This window comes from Carlito syrichta, unplaced genomic scaffold (genome assembly GCF_000164805.1).
Source record: "Carlito syrichta isolate Samal-C Ts95f unplaced genomic scaffold, Tarsius_syrichta-2.0.1 Scaffold301831, whole genome shotgun sequence".
Lineage (NCBI taxonomy): Eukaryota > Metazoa > Chordata > Mammalia > Primates > Tarsiidae > Carlito > Carlito syrichta.
In genome coordinates this window covers 25,356-50,018 of record NW_007245927.1, presented here as the reverse complement: position 1 = coordinate 50,018, position 24,663 = coordinate 25,356, and the positions used below count along the sequence as shown (strand labels likewise).

Sequence of the window (24,663 nt, the reverse complement as noted above, 5' to 3'; positions counted from 1 at the left end):
AGTGTTTTGGAAGAGTCTTTAGGGTTCTCTAAGTATAGGATCATACTGTGGGCATACAGAGATAGTTTGTTTTCTTCTTTTCCAATTTGAATACCTTTTATTTCTTTTTCTTGCCTGATTGATCTGTCTCTAAGGTTTTCAGTACTATGTTGAACAGTAGTGGTGAACGTGGGCATCCTTGCTCTATTCCAGTTCTGTGGAGAAATGTGTTCAACTTTTCTCCATTCAGTATGACATTGGCTGTGGGCTTGTTGTATATAACTTTTATTCTTTCAAAAAAATGTTCCCTCTATGCCTATTTTGCTGAGGACTTTTAGCATGAAGGGTTGCTGGATTTTGTAAAATGATTTTTCTGCATCTGTTGAAATGATCATATGTTTTTGTTTTTTATTCTGTTTATGTAGTGGATCACATTTATAGACTTACATATGTTGAACCACCCTTGCTTCCCTGGGATAAAATCCACTTGATCATGGTGTATTATTGCTTTTGTGTGCTGTTGAATTTCATTTGCTAATATTTTGTTGCTGATTTTTGCATTTATGTCTATAAGGGATATTTGTCTATAGGTTTCTTTTTTGTTGTTGTTGTGTCTTTTCCTGGTTTTGGTATCAGAGTAATACTGGCTTCATAAAAAATGAGTGAGGGAGAATTCTCTCCACTTCAGTCTTGTGGAATAGCTTCAGTAAAATTAGTACCAGTTCTTCTTTGAAGGTCTTGTATAATTCAGCTGTGAGTCCATCAGATTCTGGACGTTTTTTATGGACAGAGCTCTAATTAATGTTTCAATCAATTGTTCTTGGTCTACCAGGGGTTCTATTTCTTCCTGATACAAGATCAGGGGATTATATGTTTTCAAGAATTTATCAGTTTCCTCTAGATTGTCTAGTTTGTTTACATAGAAGTGTTCATAATAGTCTTGGATAATTTTTTGAATTTTTGTCATATCAGTTGTAATAACTCCTTTTTCATTTCAGATTCAGCTAATTTGAGTCTCCTCTCTTCATTTCTTAATTAATCTAGCTAGTGATCTATCAATTTTGCTTGTCTTTTCAAAGAACCAAATTTTGTTTCATTGATTCTTTGTGGGTTGTTGTGTTTTTTTTCAGTTTTATTTAGTCTGATCTTTGTTATTTCTTTTCTTCTCCTAGACTTGGACTTGGTTTGCTCATGTTTCTCTAGTTCCATGAGGTAGGATGTTAGATTGTCAATATGTGATCTTTCAGTCTTATTAATGTAGGCCTTAAGCACTATAAATTTTCCTCTGAGCATGGTTTGGCTGTGTCCCAGAGGTTTTGATAACTTGTTTCATTGTTGTCATTTATTTCAAAGAATTTTTAAATTTCTATCTTAGTTTCATTGTTGACCCAAGGATTGTTCAGGAGCAAACTGTTTAACTTTCATGTCTTTGTTTAGTTTTGCAAGTTCTTGGAGTTAAGTTGTAGTTTTATCCCACTGTGGTCTGAGATGGTACTTGATGTGATGTCAATTTTTAAAAATTTATTGAGACTTGATTTGTGGCTTACCATATGGCCTATCTTGGAGAATGTTTCATGTGCTGATGAGAAAAATGTACATTCTGTGGTTGTGGAATGGAATGTTCCCCGAATGTATGCTAGTGCCATTTTCTCTAGAGTCCTATTTAACTCTAATATTTCTTTGTTGACTTTCTGCTTTGATGATCTATCTATTGCTGTCAATGGAATGTTAATATCTTCCACTATTATTACTGACTGTCTCTATTTTTAGGTCTGTTAGAATTTGTTTTATAAAACTGGGGGCTCTGGTGTTAGGCACATGTATATTAAAAATTGAAATCATTATGTCTTCTTCTTGGATTGATCCCTTTATCATTATATAATAGCATTGTTTGTCTTTTTTACTATTGTTAATTTAAAGTCTGCTTTATACATATTTATATATTTTTAAAATATAAATATATATATTTATTTATATTTTAAAAATATATTTATATATATATATTATATATAATATGAGAATTGCTACTCCTGCTCATTTTTGGTTTCCAATTGTGTGGAATAATTTTCCCCACCCTTTTACCTTGAGTCTATAAGAGTCTTTGTGAGTTAGTTTCTTGAAGGCAGCAGATATTTGGGTTTTTGCTTTTGTTTTTTTCCATTCTCCCAGTCTGTATCTCTTCAGCGAGGCATGGTACTATTTTATTTATCATACTGGCTGTTATCTGGTTGCTTTGTTTATTTATTTTCTCTATTGTGTTAGTGCTTGATAAAGCCTGTGAACTTTGTATTTTTTTACTAGCGTATTTTGACCTCTTTTTTTTTCTTTCAATATTTAGGACTTCTTTGAATATTTCTTATAGAACTGGTCTAGTGTTTCTCAGTGTTTGCTTGTCTTCAAAGGACTTCATTTCTTCTTCATGTATGAAGCTTAGTTTTGTGAGATACAAAATCCTTGACTGACAGTTATTCTGTTTGAGGAGATTGAAGACGGGGTCCCAATCCCTTCTGGCCTTTAGAGTTTCTTTCAAGAAGTCTACTGCTAGTCTGATAGGCTTACCTTTGTAAGTAATTTGATGCTTTTGTCTCACTTCTCTTAAAATTCTTTCCTTCACATTAACTTCAAATAGCCAGATGATTATACGCCTTTGGAATTACCCTTTTGCAATGAATCTTTGGAGGTTCTTCGGACTTCTTGTATCTGGATGTTTAGATCTCTGGCAAGTCCAGGAAAGTTTTCCTCCATTATTCTCTCAAATAGGTTTTCCAAACCTGTTACTTTCTCTTCTTCCTCAGGAACACCTACGATGCTTAGGTTTGGACATTTTGCATAGTGCCACATTTCTTGGAGACTTTGTTCCAGTCTCTTGATTCTTTTTACTTTATTTTTATCTGATTTGGTTAATTCAAAAGCCTTATCTTTCAGTTCTGAAATCCTTTATTCTGCTTGTTCTAGTCTACCGTTAAGACATTCCACTGCATTTTGTACTGCCCTAATTTATTCTTGCATTTCCGAACTTTCAACTTTTTTTAAGGTGTTTATATCTTTGTAGAGTTTTTCCTTTATGTCCTGAATATAACATTTTTGTTGATTTTCAATTTTCTCCTGAAATTCATTGACCAATTTTATTATCAGCCTTTTTAATTTTATGTTTGGAATTTCAAAAATTTATTTTTATTTTGGTTTGTTGTTGAAAAGTTGGTGTGGTCTTTTGAGGGTGTTAGGTAGCTCTGTTTTGTTCATATTGCCAGAATTTTTTTTTTTTTTTATTCCTTCTCATTTGGATAGACAATTTCTTCTTGAGTTTGATCAGGGGCTGATGTAGGCACTGTAGGGTTACCTCAGTTATATTTAGCCTTGGTGTGGTGAGTTTCTCAATTGCCAGCTGTGGCAGCCCTGTGCTGGCTCACAGCATCCTGAGTGGCCAGAGTGGCTTGGAAAGTGTTGTTAGCTGATTCTTGGGTTCAGGCCTTTCCCAAAGCTGATGTATTGTATCAGATGTGGTTGGTTATACTGCTGACCTTTGGCCAGAAGGTGGCGCTTGTGAGAGAAAGTGGGCTATGATGGTGGTTGTAGGGTTTCTACTTGGCAAGTATTGCTCTAAGGACATGCCCAGCTAGCTTAGGCCCAGGTCTGAGCTCTAGGGTTTTCCCAATTTTTCTGTCTGTTTGAGCCTTTGGAAGAAGTGCAGGAAGAAGGAGCTGAAGCAACCCGCAAGTGTGTACTCTCAGCTGCCCCAGTGGGGATTAAGAGGGAGTCCCAGGCCACTAGAGTGATGCTGTTGTGCAGAGAAGGCACAGAAAAGTTCACAAGGGGACTGAGAGGTTGCTATGGCAATGTGTCTCACCTGGCAGCCATCTTGGTCTCAGGCAACCTGTGATCTGATTGTCAGGGTGCAGTCAACCTCAGGGTCTCAGGTGTTCTCAGGAAACCTACCCAGACAGGAACTGTCTGCAGCTGCAGAGTTTGCCCTTGGGGCCCATTCCTTCCCAAGCCAGCTGGAAAGAAGCCAGTCCTCCCTGCAGGGTTGAGTTCCTGGGAAATGGCAGCCAGTGCTGCTCAAGGCTTTTCTTCTGCACCACTCCATGGCAGAGCACAGCTACGGGGAAGGCAGTTTCCTGTGAGGGGCTGGGGTCCCACAGGGCTCAGGGAGCCCTGCAAGTTTATGGAGCACATCATACACCCTCCCTGCTGTGTGCAAAAGCGGTGGTAGACTGTGGTGGTGTAGACAAGTGTCTAGCCAGTTCCAGCCCAGGTCAGAGAATTTGTTACTTCTTCTTTGCTCTAAGTGGTTGTTATCACTTCCTTGAAGACTCATGGGTTGTGCTGCTGGATCCATTCCTCTCTGAGTGCTGAGGAAACTCTATGTTGGTTAACTCTGTAGGAAAAACTCGCTCTAGCTGCCTCATGTTGGCCACCTTAATCTGCAACCTGGGTGTTTTGATATGGAAAAAATAAACTGGTGTGTGTATTTTTGCCAGAAAATAGTTATTTGTACTTTTTATAAAATGTATAAAATTTCATAAAAACAACTTTACTGATAATAGTAATTTATAATGGTAAATCTTTATTTTTAATGTATGGGCTTTATTCAAAGATGCTTAAGACTTGTAATGAAGTATTACTACGCCGGTCCCTAAAGTATATTGTGAACTGAACATTAGATATTTTAATGTAGATGCAGGCAAATATGCATATATGATATTTATTTGATACAAATGAAAATGTTAGATATGCATATTCTTTTGATGCATTTATGGAGAGGGATGATTTGAGGACCTTTTGAGAATGTTTCTAAATTGCTTATAACGAATTAAGGATAACAACAAAGAATGTCCTCAGTGTATTAATATTTGGGGGAGTCTTTGGGAATGCCGTCAGAAGAACCACTTCCAGAACTTAACCAGTAACACTGACAGCAAATGCCAGAGCACTAAAGCACTCTGGCTGAGGTAGGTGTATCTGTGTTGAATTCATCCACGTGCGTGCCAAATGAGCATATAGCACTCTGCTAACGTATTTTTAGACAGCATTAAGGTATTGGTCCCTCCCTTCCTTCTAAAATTATTTTTTAATTCCCTGGAGTGCACCCCCCTCTGCTGCTCATCTGCTAGTTTGGTGCTGCTATTCACAGGGGCTAAGCTGCTTCCTTGCACTGCAGTCCATCAACACAGAGCTGATTTGGAGGCGAGCTGTATAATAATAGGCCTTTCAACAGCCAGCCCCACACTTGCCTTGTAATTAAGGCCTGATGGTTGTGTTGACGGCAAATGAAGGAAAATGGCTTTGTTCTCCCTTCCCCAGGCTTGATTGCGGGTTCTCGCTCTCACCTGAATTCGACCCATTCTGCATTGTGCCCGTGATTGCTGGAGTGCCAGTAATTGCAGTCCTGGCAGATGACATTTCCATGAGGCACACTCTGTACGGCTCCGGAGGGAACTGACAGGGTTGATAGCTGGGGAAGCTCATCAAAGGCAGATTTAGGAAATGCCTTTGTGGAAGTGGGAGCCCACGACCAAATATCAGAGCTTCTCCTCTGACATTTGCTTTTCACAGTGAACGAGTGCCTGCAACCTGTTTTACCTTATGTCTGCAATCCCAAAAGAAGCCTGGATTTTGAGTCTGAAGTTCTGTTTAAGTTCATCAAGGCCAGGTTTGGGTCATACTTTTTTTTTAAAAAAGTTCTTATTCTGGTTCCGAAAAAGGAGATCAGAAACAAATAGAAGTAAATTAAAGGGACTTCTCTTCAGGAAATGATATTGTACACTATATTTTGTCAATAAGTGCACTGTTTAAAATGTGTTAAATTTAAAGTGTCTTAAATTATGGACTTCACAGCAATTTGGACAGATTTAGAGTCCCTCATACTCAGTGATCTATCACAAAAACAAAGAATTGAATACCACATGTTCTCACTCATAAGTGGACCCTGAGCATTTATCATAATACTACATGAAAGGGATTGGCAGTAGCGGGTCATTGCCAGGAGAGGGAAGGAGTGGGGGAACACTTAACACTAATAAGGCTACCTGATCCCAAACCAGACGAAGGGAGGACCAAGGGGAGGCTCAAATTTCACTTGTACGATGACCACTTATGTACCTAACCCTGAATTGTACCCCAATCTTTAAAATAAAAAAGTAAGTTGACTTAATCAAATCCCATTATGCACACAGTAGTAGAACTCATTATTTAAAGGAACAATTTTTATCAGCTTTCCCTGATTTAGGGCTGGTGAGCGTCATGGGGATCATACAGAAAAACCGATGTCCATAGAAAAGACCTTCCCAAGTCTATACAGCTCAGAAGGATAGAAGGAGAACCAGACCTGCATCCTCCAAATGTTTCAGCAAGAACAGTGACATGGGGACTCCCATGCAGCATAGACCCTGTCCCAGGTCATGAGTAGAGTTTTCTCATAGGTGCGTCCTATTTGCTCAGGGAAACTCAATGTATACTCTATAACTGCTGCTACTATCACACACAGCTAAAAACAACCACACCGCCCTTTCCTGAAGGCTCACTTCTGCTGCTGACAGCTTTCCCGCACAAACCTGCCGGACAGGACAGTGGAAGGTCCCTTAGGTGCAGGGCTGAGGTGGCCTCCATCATGTGACCTTGGCTGTGTCACTCTCTGGCTCTCACTTTTCAAGCTTTCACCCACAGAAAGAAATTTTAGGTATGTGGTCATTTTCACACAAATCTTCTCAAAATATCTACTTTTTTTACCTAGTCTTTATTATACACCAGATTTTTGATTCTGTGATGTTTCTACCAGAAATGCATCAAATGATAATAAGTTTAAAAACCCAGAAAAATCCAAGGATCTTTATTTACTAGAATGACAAGATGCAGGGTGGGTGATGGACCTGCAGCACATGACCTCTGTGGGGACGCTTGGAGACGTGCCAGACCTTTAGAATAATGACATGAATATATAAGACACGAATTTCTGCAGACAGCAACAAAAGTTAGACGTATCAGAACGCAGGCTAACATAATCATGGATGTACACATTCGCTCTGTCCACCAAGAACAGGGAGAATGGGTTGGAGGAGCTCACACGGATATGGTTTCTCAAGCAGGCATGAGACAGAGTCCTCTAGATCCCTGCTCAGAGAAATGTATTTCAGGAGAAACTAAACAAATGTTGTTACTAGACACCCTCATGGCACAGCATCAAAGCCACTTTCTCTCACCTCTCCTACCCTGTGAGACCACCCAATGGTATGTCCTCTCCCTGGAACCATGGAGGCAGCTGAGTTGACAGTTCATTTTAGACTCTCCAGGCTGGGGGTCAAGTTGATTTACCTTCCTTGAAAAAGTGTGACTTCTCAGGCTAGTCTACCTGTTTATCCAATAGACTTTCTCTTACGGATGTTTCTTCTTTTTAGTTTCATATAGGAATTACTGAAACTGACTACTATTGCAGGGTTATATTTTGTTTTGTTTTCTATTTGATTTACCTATGAGTGGATAAGAGAATAAAGTGAATCACATTTCAGTGCCTGCCTCTACCTTTCCCAGGAGTAGTTTCTAATTATTTTAACTGAACAGTCTGAGCACTCGAATAGTAGGGTGTCCACAGGCAGAATGGGCATTTTGTGAAATAATTTCAATAGAAATACTTTTACTATAGGTTGACCTTGCTTATTTTAAGTTACAGATTTTTAAAATTAGTGCTGGTAAACAGCAAAGTAAAGGTTAATTTAATTTATGCTGTAAATCGATCTTTGCCTTGCTATCGACATTGCTGTTAGTTTATAATGCAAATCTTATAATATTTCAGAATTGGAATTTATAATTTTCCACTGTAGAATTTTATAGCAATCTGTTGATTCCAGATTTTTGATTCTGGGATGTTTATGCCAAAAATGCATCAAATGGTAATAAGTTTAAAAACCCAGAAAAATCCAAGCATCTTTATTTACTAGAATGACAAGATGCAGGGTGGGTGATGGACCTGCAGCACATGACCTCTGTGGGGACGCTTGGAGACGTGCCAGATGGCTATCACAGAGGCTGCTTTCTGTGCATGACAGTGATAGGATTCAGCCACAAGCTGGATTCCAGGACAGACTCCATGGGATTTGTCCATTATCTGTTCATCAAGATCCATATTGCTTTCGTAATGCACACACTATCTTGGCTTCAAAAGATAATGAAAAACACAGCAGTACAGCACTGCTTTCAACCTGTAAGGAATGTGCCATGCAGGGAGGCCTGGCCCAGTCTTTCTCATACATCATGTTGGTTTGTGCATGATGCAATTTATAGTGATTCACTCTTTTTTTTTTTTTTTTGAGTTGGAGTCTCACTCCACTGCCCAGGCTGGAGTGCAGTGACACACTCACGGCCATCCCATTGTTGATCTGGTGGGCTCCAGCAATCCTTCCGCCTCAGCCTTCCAAGTAACCGGAACTACAGTGTGCACTACCATGCCCCGCTAATTTTTTTGATATATTGTAGAGACAAAGTCTCGCCAAGTTACTCAGGCTGGTCTCAAACCCCTGGGCTCAGGCAATCCTCCCACCTGGGCCTCCCAAAGTTCTGGGATTACAGGCTGAGCCACCGCGCCCGAACTCATTTTTAAATAAAGCTGTTGAAATACCAGGAAGTAACAAAACCCACACAATGTGTTGAATGGCTAGTTATATTTTAAGTGAATAATACCAAGATGTCATATAAACTCTATGTGTTGAAAGTTCCTTGATCTCCACTTACCTTCTATCTGTTTGCTATTATTATTTTTCAAAGCTTGAGTCTTTCATAAAGAGGCTTGTAAAAGAATATAAGAGTGAAATTCTTATTAAAAATGTAAATAGAATAAAATGAAAGTAAATTACAAGAGTTACTGGATGCTTACGGTAGAGTTGTGGACAGTGATTGGGAGGCTTTTTGTTATGACTGGCACTTTCTAAGTGCTTGAACTGTGCTATCTCTGATGATCCTCTAACAACTTTTGTAAGGTAGATAGAATTACTAACGTCATTTGCATTTCACTGATGACAAAACAAAAGCCCAAAGAGGTGGTAGGTATTGTAGAGACAAAGTAACCCAGTTACTGACCGCGCAGGGCCTCCAGCTAAAGCCTGAGTTGCAGCTGCTCTCTGCTGGTCCTTCCTTGGATGGCTGTAAACCTCAAGTCCCATGGGATGCAGAGCGAGGTGTGTATCCTGACCACCGATGTGGGCCAGGAGTTCTCTTTCCTGTAATTAAAGATAACGGGGTGGGGGTGGAGAGGCAGCAGGAGGATTTCATCATAGGAAGAGAACAGAACTTTCCCCCCACAGCTGAGAAACCCTGCATGTCCGGCTCTGGAGGCATCTTGCCCCAGTCCTGGGTTCACACCTGTGGTTGCACAGGAGGGTCAGGCAGGAAGGGGAGGTCTTGCTCAGATGTGTTACATCTGCGTCCAGTCACAGGAGGCTGCGCAAATCGGAGTGTAGGACATTTTTGCTGGAGATTTTTAATTGATAAGATCATCCTATAAAACAATCCCCAATTTTTAAAACTTTAAAATGCTATTACTTGGCCACCTAATCCTTCCATTTTAACATGTATATACTATAGTTACAATGTCTTTGTCTAAAAGTAAGTGCCAGTGTAATGGAAGCCCCGAGGTGCTTCTTGACATCTTCTCTCTGGCCTTTATCAGTCGTGTTGAACATTTTCACTGCATCCTCTGTGTGCACATGCTGTCTTGTATTTTGTTTGACTTTGCACTCATTTCTTTTGAATACTTGCATGCATACATTAACACTGAACATTTATGCATCACTCTGTATGTCATTATTGGTCATAATATATTTTGATAATATATTATTTGATAAAACAGTATGATTTATTAGTGATTCCTTCTGGGTAGATATTAGCAGTGTTCTTTTCAGGTTTTGTAAATTGTGAACAGCCTCAGCATAATTCACATTATTCATGCCATCTCCTTCTCTCTCTTTTTTCTCCTTCTCAAGAAATGAAATTATTATGCAAAGACATAGCAGCCATAGAAATTTTAATCTTAAAATTTATCAAAGAGGAAGTTTACCATTGCATGTTTCTATAAATTTTGGTTATATTTTGTAGTACATATTTTTAAGAAACTACATCTGGGGTTTTGAATTGCTGTATGATGATAACCTTTACAAACAGTGGCAACTATACAAAGTATTTACAAAGATATGGATCTTATCACACGGAGAACCTTACAGGATAATGATTTCAAAAATTCAAAGTATTACTCTTTCAAGCTTTGTGAACTAGAGGAATGTTTCTTTTATACACCTACCAGAGCCATGGAAACAAAGCAAGCTTGGGAAAGGAGAGAACTTGGTTCTGTGCTCTATCCCTCCTCTGGGAGCAGGTCCTGCCCTGTCTGTCTCTCCCTGTGGGATCATCCTCTTCCCATAGAGGCGAGCTGCCTCTCTGTGCCCACACTTGTCCTGGCCCCGATCTGCCCTGTTTTCCCCACTCTGCCCCTGCCCATACTTCCTTTTCTAAAACAGCAGCCTGAGCCTTCCTACCCTGTAAGAAAGGATGGTGGTGTGACCCATAGGTTGAAGAGCACACTCCCCACAAGTCTCACCATCCAGACACACCTTCCCCTTCCCTGCCTTGTGCTTTCTGATTGTACTGCGTTCTCTCCCAGGATTTTCCCATGTGCCTTACCTCACGAATGATGTGGACTTCTCACAGCTCAGCCTTGCTCTTTTGAGACCCTCCCCCTACTCCATGGCAGAGTCTGTCACCTCTGGGTAACCCTGAGCTCTGTACAATCTCTATTGTGGCATTTCTGGCTTAGGAAAGAAGTGATGGTCTCCCTCCTCTTCTGTACAAGTGTCTAGCCTGCCTGGGCGCCTGAGCTGCAGGCCCTCTTTACCTCCTGTCTCATTTACCTGCCCCATTTCCTGCCCCTGTAGGCTGAGCCGCCACTGCTCTACTCTTTGGTGATGTTTGGTATGGAGCCAGGAATTCCCAAACCTCTCCCCCTTCTCTAAGACCCAAAGGAAGACAGCCACAGCAAAGCGTAGCCAAACAGACAACAGAGAATGCCTTTCTTGTTAGCTACAGAGTACTGAATGTGCCACAATATTTGTTTTGATAAATGCAGGCAGTATTTCCTTCTAGGTCTCCAACTCTCCTCAAATTCTACATCTAATTCCAAGTAATTGCTACCCTCTGACTTTCTTCTTTGTAAACAAAGGAAAGACTGAAAATGAGAGTGAATGAGTGTGTATATGTGTGTGCGTGAGAGAGAAGGAAAGGCTGAAACAGAGACAAAGAGAGAAAGACAGAAAATTAGAATAGTTACTCATCTACATTAACTCAACCATCCTCCTTGTTCCAAGAGAAATGAATATCTCTTGAATCCATAGTGACTCAAAATATTACCTATCCCAGGATAACTTGTACTTTATAAAAATAAATTACTTTTAAAAAGCTCAAATAAATGGATTCTTAATGTAAGAGTTTTGTGGGTTGGCATGAGTACTGGTTCAAGGATCTGGGGTTCAGGACGTTCCTAAACCCCTCAAATCTGATCCTGTAGGCAGGTAACCCCTTCTGCTTGGTCATAATTCCAGAGTATAATGAAGTCAGAGTGGAAGATGCAGTGCATTTTTGCACTGAAATCTTATTATATATAGTACTTGGGTGGTGGTTACTAGTGTAGACATTTGTAAATGTCCAGCCAGGAAGCCAGAGTTCCAGTACCAGCTCTGTGATCTTGGGCAAGTTACCTTTCTGAAAATCAGTTTCTCTTAGAAAATAGAGCTAATGGTATCTCATTTGCCCTATTCTTGGGATTGTTTGAGGATCAAATGAAATAATTAGTATGAAACTGCTAAAACCTGGAAGGTTCATTTTCGGTCACTGAGGAAGCAGCTAGCTGGAAGATGTGCTTATACCGAGGAATCTCATTTCTCTATCTGCACTCCTGTGCTTTCCTTGTGAGAGAAATGGCTGCAAGTTCAGAGAACCTGTGAGCCCGCCCCAATCCTCAGCACTGCCACTCTGGAAGACAAATCACATCCGCCGGAAAAATGAAGGTCGTAAATGCACTCATGACCTTATTAGGATTTTCTAGTTGAAATACGTGGCCTTGGCTTAAGTTGAACTAATAACTTCTTTAAGACACTCTGCACCCACCGCCCTTGGCAGACAGTAATTTGTATATATTCTCAGAGAGGGGCTCACCACTACAGTTCTGGTTTTCTACCCAAGGATCCCCTGGACATTTTGTGGAGTTCAGCTAGCACCTGGATAACATGATTTGACCCATGAAGTTGCTGTTTCTCAGAAACAACAGAGAGATAAATATACTCTCGTGTGTTTGCACACACACTCACACGGACACACACACCTTACACCCCCCCCCGCATCAAGCTGTTTCCCTGCCACTTGCACTCGCTCCTAATAGGGCATGACAGATTCAGATGGTCCTGTGCTCTCTCCTCCTCTTTTCTGCTACAGGATGTTAGGTTATCTTGGAGAAGTAGCTTATCTTTTTCCATTTAATCAGTATATGATATGTGCTAAGTACTATTCTAGATACCATGTAGGGTTCACATGGTTGTAAAGATTTTCTATACATATTGTCAGGGAACTCATAGTCTGATTTACCATTATTACAATTAAATGCTTTCCACTGGCCCCTGCTAATACAAAAGTGGACAGATATGATCCCTGTCTTCAAGCAACTTCACGTCTGTGATAAGAAGCAGCAGAAGTGAGCAAACAGTGGAAGCACTGGCTAGTTGAGATGGTTCCTAAGCATGGGGATGGATAAGCTAACGGTTGATTGTACCCATAATTCAGAGGATAATAGCTTCCTACTGAGGGCTGTGGTGATCTGGAAAATTTCTGGATAAATTATAATGTGAAAGTTGGACAATCTTTGAGATGTACTTAGAAGGAGGAATGTAAGAAAGTCTAGTTTCTGTTTGAGGGTCTTCAAGAAGATTAAAATACCCATAAAGATCACACAAGGCAGTAGTGAAACTTAAGAATTAAGAGATAATGTATAACTAAGCTTTAGCAGACCTTGGAAGCCAGTATAAAGTGCATATTTTTGTTCAGGCTTTGTTTCTTATGACCACTTATTAACTAAAGCAATGCTCTCTAAACTTCAGATTCCTCATCTGTAAAATGGGCATAATTCTACTTACTTTAGAAGCTTGTGTGTGAGACTGCTTTTAACTTTAAATTGTGCTACATGTAAGGCATCACAATGATAATGACAATAGAAATAATTATCATTGTGTTGACTTTTTACTGAGCAGAGGCATTACACAATAGACATATGTGTTTAGAGATTCTTTTCTCAGTGTGAAGGGAGGAGGAAAAGGGTTAGGGACACAGGTAGAGAAAGTGAACTCAGCTAAGGGCAATTGCATCTGAACCTGGAGGTTCCCAGGACAGAAAGGAAGACAAGTCAATCTGAGTCCTCTGATTGGGGTTTATTTGACAGTTGCCTTCTGGGAACCTTTGGTTTCAATGAAATGCAAAACCACTTGGTTCTCTGGCAGGTAGAAGACCTCCTCAAACCTGAAAACTCAGAGGATGAATAAACCACTTCCGAGGTCATACCCTCTAGCTGCAGGCCAGGGGTGAGCATGTGAGGATTCATTCCAGTATCCTAGATTCCTAGATTCCCATAGTCAGAAGGTCCCTAAGTATTCCCTGTAACATGTGAACTGTAAAATCCAAAATACTGCTCTTTGGTTCCTGCTGGTCCTCATTTTCTCCCATGTGCTCTGCAGACTGAAGCTCAATATCATTCATAAAATTAGCTGAAATCAGTTCTTAGATTTCTTTCAAATGTTTTCGTGTAATTGGGGGACGCAGCAATGGGAAATACCACACCTGGGAGCTTGTCCAGGATCTTCTCCTAACTCTTCTTGTAAGCCTACACAGGTTATTTAGCATTCTTGGACTTCAGTGATCAAATCAGAAAATGAAGGGGCAGGATAGATGGTCATTAAGATGGCTTTCAATTCTAATATTCGGTGATGCCAAAGCCATTCTACTGTGCTGTGTTTATGTTGGGGCTGTGCCCTTGGTAATACATTCTCACTCTCCGGGAGTGGGTTGCAGGCCTATGGCAGGCCCTGATGTGACACAGAAGAACCCAAATGCCTGCAGCTGGTGGCCCTCCTGCATCCTCAGCAGAAGAGAGCAGGACAGGGTTTCAAGGCAGCCTCTCTGTTCTGACACAGTACTGATCAGCCTTTGTTTTAATTGCCTCCATTTTTAATTGCCTTTCTATATCATTTTGCTTAATCTGGAAGAATTTTTTTTAATGAGTTCGGATAATCTAATTGGGCCTAAATGTGATTTCTTTGTTGCACTGTTCATATTGCTGTGTAAACAGTAAGCAGATCCCAGAACCCATCGTAACTACACTGTGTAGCAATGGATGGTTTGGGTGTCCGGGGAGTTCAAGTTGCCTGTAATTATTATGTGACTTTGGAAGTGTAAATTTTTTCCCTAAATCCGTAAGTCCCTCTTTATAGTAATTGATACATACTTTCTGAAAATAGTAGTAGATATATAAAATTATCATATTTTTCAGTTTATTTTGTTACATAAATATTACATGAATTTGCTTTCACAATATAATAAACTATCAAAAAGGTATTTATATAAAATACATATTTTATCAATTTATATAAAACAAAATAATTAGAAGTATCTAAGGTAGGAAGTGAAAGTCCTTGGTTTACACTCCTTCCTCCGAAGCTCATCTCCATCAGCCACTGGATCTGTATCACTCCTGGCAGTGTTCTCTGATTGACATACATTCACATGTAAATATAGGGTGCATCACTGGGTTCTTGGTTTGTCCATTGTACTTGAATGAGGCAACACTGTACATTCATCTCTGCACCAGTCTTTAGCAGTCTTTAACCCCTTTGCTATACATCTTTTTTTTTTTGAGACAAGAGTCTCACTATATCACCCAGGCTGGAGTGCCGTGGCATGATCTCGGCCACCACAAGCTCGACCTGCTGGGCTCAGACAATCCTTCCGCTTCAGCCTTCTAAGTAGATGGGATCACAGGCATGCACCACCATGCCTGGCTTCTTTAAAAAAAATTTTATTGTAGAGACAAGGTCTCACCAAGTTGCTTACACTGATCTTGAACCCCTGGACTCAGGCAATCTTCTCCCCTCTGACTCCCAAAGTGTTGGGATTACAGGTGTGAGCCACCATGCCCGGCCACTATACATCTTGATGAGCCTGCCTTGTCAGTACATTGTAAGCAATCCTAAATTATTAATGTACCACAAATAATCTAAGCATACTACCATTGATGATTTTAAAATTTTTGATTATACCCAATACTGCACTAAAAATTCCATACATGTATTTATGTACACATGTGACTAAAACAAATTTGATAGATACCAGGAACTGGAATTGTTAGGTTAACATTTGCACATTTATATCCCCAGAATCCACATAATCACCACCGCACAACAGACAGGATGAAGCCTTCTGTGTTTCTTCCTCTGTACTGAGAGTCCTGCTGGCCTTTTCCAAGCCACAGTGGCAAATGTGAGTTTTCTTTCTAGTGTTATTTTTGAGAATCAATAAAATGGCAGCTTTAGGTACCTAAATTTAGGAATACCTAGTAAACTAGAGAATAGACTATGCATATGATTGTTTATCTATACATAGCCATAAATTGCAAATTACATTTACCGGTATCCTCTTATTTTGTCAGTTAACATGTTGGAATCAATGGTCTGTTACTTAGAAGTTTAGATTGAGGGTATGTTCTGAATATTGATATTGATATTGCATAGGTGATCTACTGAAAAAACTGAGCTTCGAGAATCCTCTTATTAGAGGTAGAAGTGAACCTTTTTAATTACCAAAAATACATTCTCACACTCCAAATAACTGGAATCATCTGACAAGTATATAGTTGATTTATACCTGAATGCATGAAAGAAGAGGTGCATAGCGTTTCTAAGTGAGAAGAAGGATAATTCAAAAATTTGCATCCATTCTTCTGATTTTTTACTATTTCTTCTTAGGAAGCTTAATTTATTTACTTCTTTTATCATATATTTCTTTTCCTTATCTATATTATCATCTTTATATATTTTTTTTTTTTAGTCAAATTCTCTCTGTCACTCAGGCTGGAGTGCAGTGGCAAGTTCACAGCCACCGCAGCCTTGACCCGCTAGACTCAAGTTATCCTTCCACCTCAACCTTTTGAGTGCTGGAGCCACAAGCATGTGTCACCGAGCCCGGCTAATTTTTTTTATTTATTGCCAAAATGAGGTCTCATCAATTTGCCCAGGCTGTTCTTGAACCTGTGGGCTCAGGCAATCCTCTTACCTTGGCCTCCCAAAGTGCTGGGATTATAGACTTGAGCCACCATGCCTGGCCTATCATCTTTATCTTTTGAAAATGATCATTTTTTTCTTTCTCTGAAAAACTGAGAGTGGATATTGCTCTAAATCTTGTATTCAACTAGAAGCTGAATTGCTCTCTCATGAGCATATTCTAAAATAAAGAATGTAAGCAAGGGGTTGGTTTTACTAAGATATACTTAACTCGGCACAAAAAAAGCATATTTCTTTATTCAGCCAAGAAAGACTAATGGAGAACCTACTATGTGCCTGGTAGTACAAGCAATTTATTCATTCCCACCCAGTCCCTGAGCAGCAGGCTCTCACAGCGATTAACAGAGATGGAGGAGTTAGAAAAAAGGCAGAAGAGCAGAAAGTGTATGTGCAAACCACGGCGGGGACACAGAGATGGCCAGAACTCTGCTCCAGCCTGGCAGCTGTGATGCACTGTCTTCTCTGACCATTATGAATCCCAAATTGGATCACTGAAGTACACAGAAGACCTTTTAAAAGCAGTCTTCCTGTTCAGACAGTATTGAAGCGAGGGTCCAGGAAAGTGCACAGAACTAGGTCTAGGCGTCCTCTGAATCCCTTTGAGAGGTCTCACCTGAAATTGTTTCAGGTCACTGAGAAAGATTCTGCCCGCTCCTCACTGTGGCTGGCAATTTTCTGGTTCTTATTGTTCAGTGTTATGAGTCTGAAAAAGGAGCACTGTCAAAACACATCCTTCATTTTTTTAAACTAGTCGTACATAAAACTTCCAGGGCGAGAAACAAACAAAAAGCCAAAACCATTTCCACTGGTAGCGAAGCCTGCAGCAGTGATTCAGCTTGCCAAACAGGCACACACACGTGCCATTGAAAAAAACTTAGTTCAACAGAATGTCATCTTGACAATATGAAATCTTAGAAAGCAACCATGACAGGGACAAGTGTCCATAACTTTAAGTGGTGACACCAGGAGCTGCCTCCTTTCTGTTCTGGGTCCGACCAGAATGAATGGGGTACATCCCGGTCACAAGAGGCTGGAGAAAGACGGACGTGCTCATTCGTGTCCTAGGCAGTGCTCTGCTTTAGAGGCACTTCTCGGGGAGAAAGGCATTTGTACGGCAATTCCTAATACCATTTAACATTAGGAATTCAATGAATTAACAAGCATAGAAAGGAGATTAGAGTCAGTCTACAAAATGGAAGTGCCACACTTCTTCTACAAATGGTTCAGTGCCTAGAGATTATGATCACATGCCACAGCAAGGCATTGGGGATTCTTGGTAAAATAATTTTGTGCTAAAAGATACACCTTAAACTCTTAGCCCAGCCCTATTCTTGTCAAATAGAGAATCTGAACTTCAGAGAAGGTCATTCATTCAACAAATGTTCACACCAAGACAGGCTGAGGTGTGTCTTGCTAATACAGAAATAATAATAGTTTATACAGTTAATAGTACTTAATGAAAATTAATAGATATATTTTTAAATTATAATTTCAAAATTAATAATTTTAAGTTTATTTGTTGGTTGCCTTAATAGACTCTGATTGAGGAAGCAAAAATCCCTTTCAGAAAGTTCAAATAAAGGTGACTAGATTGCAGTAAATACCTACTAAGCACATATTCATCTTCCTCACACTCTGTGGTGTCTAGAAAAGAAAATACATATGTGCTGTCACACCTGTGCCTGTCTTGCAATGACTTGGGCTCTGAATTGTGAGCATTAGTGATCAGAGAGCAAGACTGAGGGTATCGAAGCCACCGTTTGTCCTGGATGAATGCCCCTGAATCTAGGTGATATGTCTGAAGTAAAAATGCTTGAGGGCATTTGTCTTTGTCACGTAAAAGTTAAACGTACAAACCAACTGTAACTAAAAGAACAATAATGTTGAGAAAAATGCAAGAATTTCTTGTGTGCATGCGTGTGTGTGTGTGTGTGTGTGTGTGTGTGTGTGTGTGTGTTGGGTATTTGTGAACAAGAAAAGGCCACAAACACATCCTTCTCTTGTATTTTCCAGTGTAGATAGCTATACACTGCTCTAAGTAAAACTCCAAATCATAATTTGTATTCAAAGCTAAATATATTTTAAAATGTTACCATTTTAAATTAATTAGTCTAGACTTTGACACAAAATAAATACACTAACTCTCATTCAAATTTTCAGCCTTGATTTTTAGGGTAATTCTAAATCCTTTCTGGTTTCTTTTACATATTTCTGAATTATTCTATTCTTTATGCATTTGTTCTAGTAAATTCTTATTAGGGGCAATAATAAAATTTGTAATGTTTGCATTTTATAGGCTGTCTGTGTATTTCTTAGGAAATCGTGTGTCGTCTTATTTCAAGTCCTACTTGCTAAGCACTCTGAATATCATCTTTATTGCAAGGTAACATGCAAGAAGTGGAGTATAGTATCTTTTAGAGGATTTATGGTAATACCACTGCATCTAGCTTATCATAAACAGCACAGGAGTCCCTAAGGGTCTCTTCATTCTCCTGACACACTTCACTGATGCCCATTAGCACTTGTCTGTTATTGCCACCGATGCAATTTAATGAGTGTCTCTGAATTTGAAGGTTTGCGCCAGAAACAATGGCTTCTCCAACTGAGGAACCTAGTTCCCTTACTTTCTGATTTTCTATTTCATCATTTTGTTTAACGAAATAAATTCTGTCTTTGACAGTATAATTTGAAATAGGATTGGTATTTTCTCTTCACATTAGAATAGTCAATAGTTTCTAATACTGAGACAATATTGCAGATAAACTTGATAGAAACTTAATAAATACTTTCTAAGTTTTTATTAATGAATACAATGACTTCTGTTGTTATAATAAGATGAAATTGAGCTGACATTTGGAAATACCCTTGCCATCAACAAACTATATTCTTTTGTGAATGAAATTGCATTATTTCCAAGAAACAAACATCCAAAATATTTATCCCTTATTAAATTGTTTCCTAATTGCATGCAAATATTAAATGAGGTGATAATCTTACAAATTGGCTGTTAGTGGGTCAATCTAAACATTAAGTGTGCTTAGTTTTACCTTCAAACCTAGACATGCATTTAAAACTGCTAAATATCTTAAATTTCAAAATAAATTAACCAAATGTGCAAAAAGGTTTTTTGCTTATCCACTATGATCTTTCATAAAGGGTTTCTCAGTAAAATCATTTAAATGTTTTCTTAATGTCCAGATAGCTATCTTTAAACATAACCCTGCTGTATGTCTAATAGAAAGGGGCGGACTCTCCTTGGTCTCGTCTCTCTTCATTTATTGTGGTGTTGTTGTTCTGTCCTCAGAGAATGAACTTGGAGGAGAACTGGTGAAATCCCATCCAGTGAGCGTCTTCAAACTCTGGTCACCGAAGGGAACAGTATCAGGTCCAAAGATCACCCAGCCAGTGAATGAGCTCAGGTACCTACCCCAGCACAATGCTCCTGGGATTGTCTTAGAGGGTCACATCCTCTGGTGCTTTTCCTGTTTTCTGCTCTGAGTAAACACTTTTGTCTTGGCTGCCTGGTGCTTCATGGCTTTTGGGAGGCAGTTAAAAGTTCTGTTGTACACCCTCTTCAATATAATGCATGCTAGAGCCGTTTACAGTTAAATCAGATGATGCATGTATTGTTCTCACTATTGAAGTTATATAGGGCAGGAATGATGTGTACATTGCTGTGGTTGTTGTGAGGAGTCCTCCGGATTGCCCATGGCCGGTACCCTCAAATGGAAATGGTTCATTTAGTATCACTGTAAACAGAGCTCACGCTGCCACAGAAGGGACTGGTCAGTAGAGTGTACGGATTCTGGTTTGGAGGGTTACAGTAGATAAGGTTGGCACATGCCAGCTGATGGCTGCCTGGAGTCAGTGGTCCAAAGAAATATCATGTGGCTAAAATCTCAAAGCCTGCAAAGTCTGTTTCAGAACGTGAATGAGAATGACTTTAGAAGTTCTGGTATTAGCTTCTTAGTGCCCACATTCAGAAGTGTGTTTTATACATGCTACTTTGATGGAGAAAAAGAAGAAAATTCTGGTAAAATGCTAATTTCTCAGAATACTCTATAAGGAAAACTGTGACATGCGTTTTAAGGTTCACTGTGCAATAGTAATTTATTTGTCTGCCGAATACCCCATTTGCTTGTCTGATAATAGAACTACTTACTAATACATGGAAATTAGAGGCTGGGATTGTCTTCCATATGCTGCAACCTTGTGGGTGCTGCAGTCTTTAAGAGTTTTATGAACTGCTGTAATAGGTCACAGTTGTTCTAATTATTTTTTTTTTTTGTCTATATCCTATTCATTTTCCCTGAAGAAAATTACTACACTCATTGGTTAAGTTTGGGGAAGGCATTATGTTTAATTGTAAATTTCCCTGGGTTTAAAAAAGAAACAAAACCAAATCAAACAAAAAGGAATTTATTTACATTAAGTGTCAACTCATACTTGGCTTTAGAATCAGTTAAAATTTCTGAATGGTAGGTGTCTTATACATGTAAGCTATCTTGTTTTATCTAACCTCATTTAGTTTTAGTAATAATGTAAGAACATTTAACAGAATATTTTATATGAGTCTAATTTTTAAATGTGACTTTATTGAATTGGCCACATGATATATGATATATGATATGTGACTTTATTGAATTGGCCACATGATATATGGCACTGAGTCAGATGTCCACATTTATTTATTTATTTGATTTTATTTTTTGAGTTGGAGTCTCACTCTGTCACCCAGACTTGAGTGCAGTGGCCGCTCTTGGTCACCGCAGCCTCGACCTGCTGGGCTCCGGCGATCCTTCTGCCTCAGCCTTCCGAGTAGCCGGATTTACAGGCATGCACTACCATGCCCGGCTGATTTTTTGATTTATTGTAGAGATGAGATCTCACTGCCCAGACGGGTCTCGAACCCGCGGGCTCAAGCAACCCACTCACCTCAGTCTCCCAAAGGCGCGGGATTACAGGCTGAGCCACCGAGCCCGGCTCAGATGTCCACATTTAAATGAGGAATCTCAATGGAATTTAATATAAAGTATTCAAATGCACCAGTAATTAAATAAGACCAACAAAAATTAATAAGCTAATTTTTAAAGAGAAATACATATTTACACTTGGCCTTGAGTAAGCTTCTCAGTTGAGGCATCACACTTGATTTTGAGAGGCGTCCATTTTCAAGAAAGCTAAAACAAGCTGAACTTGTGCCAGGAAGAAAACAGGATCTCAAGGACCCGGCAGCCCCAATCCCACCCTGCTTTGCCCTGGAGCCCGTTCCTCCTCTGTAGTGTCTGCTGCCACTACCCCAACCAGGCCCCGAATGAACAGGTCTTTCTAGGGGCAAGAGGAGCCTTTTACCTGACCATCTCCACAGTCCTAGATTGAGTTCTATGGCATTCACAGCAAGAAGGACAACCGATACCTGCATTTCACATTGAAGGTTCTGTTCAGCCCCCACTACATACCAACAGTTTCTCACATTTGGAGCTTTGGTGATAATATGTGAGGGTCAACCCGAGACAGCTATCAAGGGGAAGGATGCTAACATGTATACTCTAATTTCTGGAACTTTTCAACTTACTCTTTCATTTTTTAAAAATCAATATTTGATCTTCAGGGGTTAATTGATATGTATATACTATACATATGTCATAATACTTTTGTCCATAAGTAATGAAATAAAATATTACAAATAAAGCAGGTTTAGCATTCCAAAATGGGAATACATTGTTATATTAATGAGAATACGGTGTTAAAACAGTAAATTCTGGGAACATATAATTCTTCACATGATAACCTATAAAGTGACAATGTGTAAATCATCATATTGCATAATCAGGGTGAGCCAACTTTTTTGTAAACAGCCAGATAGTACATGTTTTAGACTTTTTGGGCTATGTGGTTTCTGTGGCAATGGCTCACTACTTTGTTGTGCAAAATGAGCAACAAACAATAGTGAACAAATGGCTGTGGCTGTGTTCCAATAGAACTTTATTCCCCAAATCAACAGGGAGCAAATTTGGCCTGTGGACCCCAGTTTGTCAACCCACAGTGAAGACCTAAGTTATTTGTTCCTAAATAGCCACAATCATTTTTGGAAGTGATACTATAACTCTTCCTCTTTTTAAACTTTAGCACTTACAAACTCACTCCAAAATCTAAAGTTATAGTCCAGAGACATGCTGCTGCACAGACAAGCCCTTTGCTGATGTATGAGCTAGGTACTCAGGATGAAACTAGACAGAAGCTGTCACAAGCCTGCAAGAAGGAGAAAGAGGACAACTTTGCCATACTGTGGAAGTCAGGGAAGAATCCAAGAAATCCATAAGATTCAAAGAGAAGACGAATTTTCTAGTATCTTTATGGCTGTATCACCTTGTCTGACAAAAACTATCACCCTGAAATCATCCTGAAAACAATGTGGGATATAAAACTAAATTAAAACCATCATGAAGATGTATTGGTGTATTGTCACACCTGGATACAGAAGGAGTTATGTCTGTGAAGTCACACATATACCAAAAAGAGCGTATTCCTGAAAGAATGAGTGGTGCAGAATTAGCTACCAGCGTGACAGTGCAGACATGTGGCCACTGAGCAAAGCAACACCACACAATTGTGTAAAATGTGATTCTTTCAATCTGCTACCCCAAATACTCCGTAACTACAAAACAAAAATATAGAAAGCATGGTGAATATAATACCGAACACATGAAGAATTATTAAAGCTTAATAAAAGGGCTAATCCTGAAAAGACTTCACTGATACCATGGATTTTTTAAGGTGATTTTGTGTGTCTGGGATTTATTTATCTTACTTAGAATGTGAATCTGTACCATAAATCATTTAGCCAAAACAAAGCATTAGTTGACATTTTCCACTGAGGTAACTTGGTAGAATGTGTGTATCCTTAAGATGATTTACATGATTATATATTATTTCAGAATTAATCAGAACAGAAGGAGAAGAGTGAGAGGGAAAGAGAAACACAGACTGTTGAGTGTGCTCCGAGCACATTGTCCAAGGAGCAGAGGAAGGAAAGGTCTGCTTAGTCCCACAGGTAGCTGAATGGTAAGCAGAGATTTGGTAAATAGTTAGAGGTAGTCACACTAGAGTGCTAATCCTAATTCTACCACACAATCTGTATGACTTTGGAGAAGTTATGTGATTCCTAGAACCTGAACCTCAGTCTCCTCATCAGTTAAATGACCATAATCATTTTTCTTAACAGAACTATTGTAAGGACTAAATAAGATAAAATACAAGCAACACTAAAGTTTTCCTTTGTACACAGAAGGTGTTTTAGAATTTTGAGCAGCTGTATTGTTTTTGAAATAAGGAACGGACAGAGGCATCCCAGTTCCCTTCCTGATTGCAACCACCCACATAAAGACATCACCAGTCGAATTGCCTGGCTCTCGGGCCTAGAGCTGATCTTTAGAAAGAGTTAAAGTGGGTCTGACCTTCACAATTTCTTGGTGGGGAGGATCTCTTGGGAGAGAGAGAGTTGCTCTCAGAAAGCAGAACCATGGACAATCCAGAACTCTGTTACTGAACCTAAAGCGAAACACACACAGCATCTTTTATCCAAAGCACTTTGGTGCCAACTGAAGCATTGGGAGAGCTTAGGGGCTCCTGAAGACAGAGACATGGCTGATTTACATTCCCAGCTCTTAGCATATTGCTTGCTGGATGTTGTGTAGGCAGCCAATAAACATTAGTCTCAGCATCGAATAAGTTAATTATTTTCCTCTGTGAAGGCTTGGTGTTATATGCTCATTATTTATGAGGAATGGATCTGGAAGAAGCTCTAATAAGTCTTATTAAGTGTGAAAGTAGGATATAGAACGTCCTGTGTATGAGCCAACACTTCTGTAATGAATGCTTTCAACTGATGGTGGAAGTGGGAGAAAGACTTACCTTTCATGTTAGGACGTGATTTGTTGTTTGATGTTCTAGCATGTGCATATATGACTATTTTAAATGAAATGCAAAGTGTGTCCTCATAAACACCAACTCCAGCCTTTGCCATGGCAAACCCTGGACCCTCTGCGATGCCCGTCTGTCCTTCCCTTTGCTGAGCCCACACCATGCTGCAAAGTGCCACCATAAGTCTACACGTACTCATTCCACTGATGTGAGGTCACTATTTTTAGACAGTTTCTCATTTGTTGTTTCTTACAGGTGCAAGTGAAGGGTAACCTATATATAAATGAAATAAATACCTTTTTAAAAAATAAAATGCATCATTAGGAAAAGTATTTCAAAGGCCATCAATACATGAAAATATTTTCTTCTGTGCATTTATATATGTTTGAGTCAACCACCAAATGCT

The 24,663-nt window shown here is 39.4% G+C and overlaps 1 long non-coding RNA gene across 2 annotated transcripts in view; it reads left to right on the top strand.

The window, feature by feature from the left end:
* Positions 1-19,758, top strand: part of LOC103257669 — a 144,213-nt gene extending 124,455 nt beyond the window's left edge. For both annotated transcript variants that reach the window (XR_002481821.1, XR_504134.2), the window contains exon 3: positions 19,639-19,758. This is a non-coding gene — a long non-coding RNA (uncharacterized LOC103257669). The remainder of the gene's footprint in view (positions 1-19,638) is intronic.
* The last annotated feature ends 4,905 nt before the right edge of the window (positions 19,759-24,663 follow it).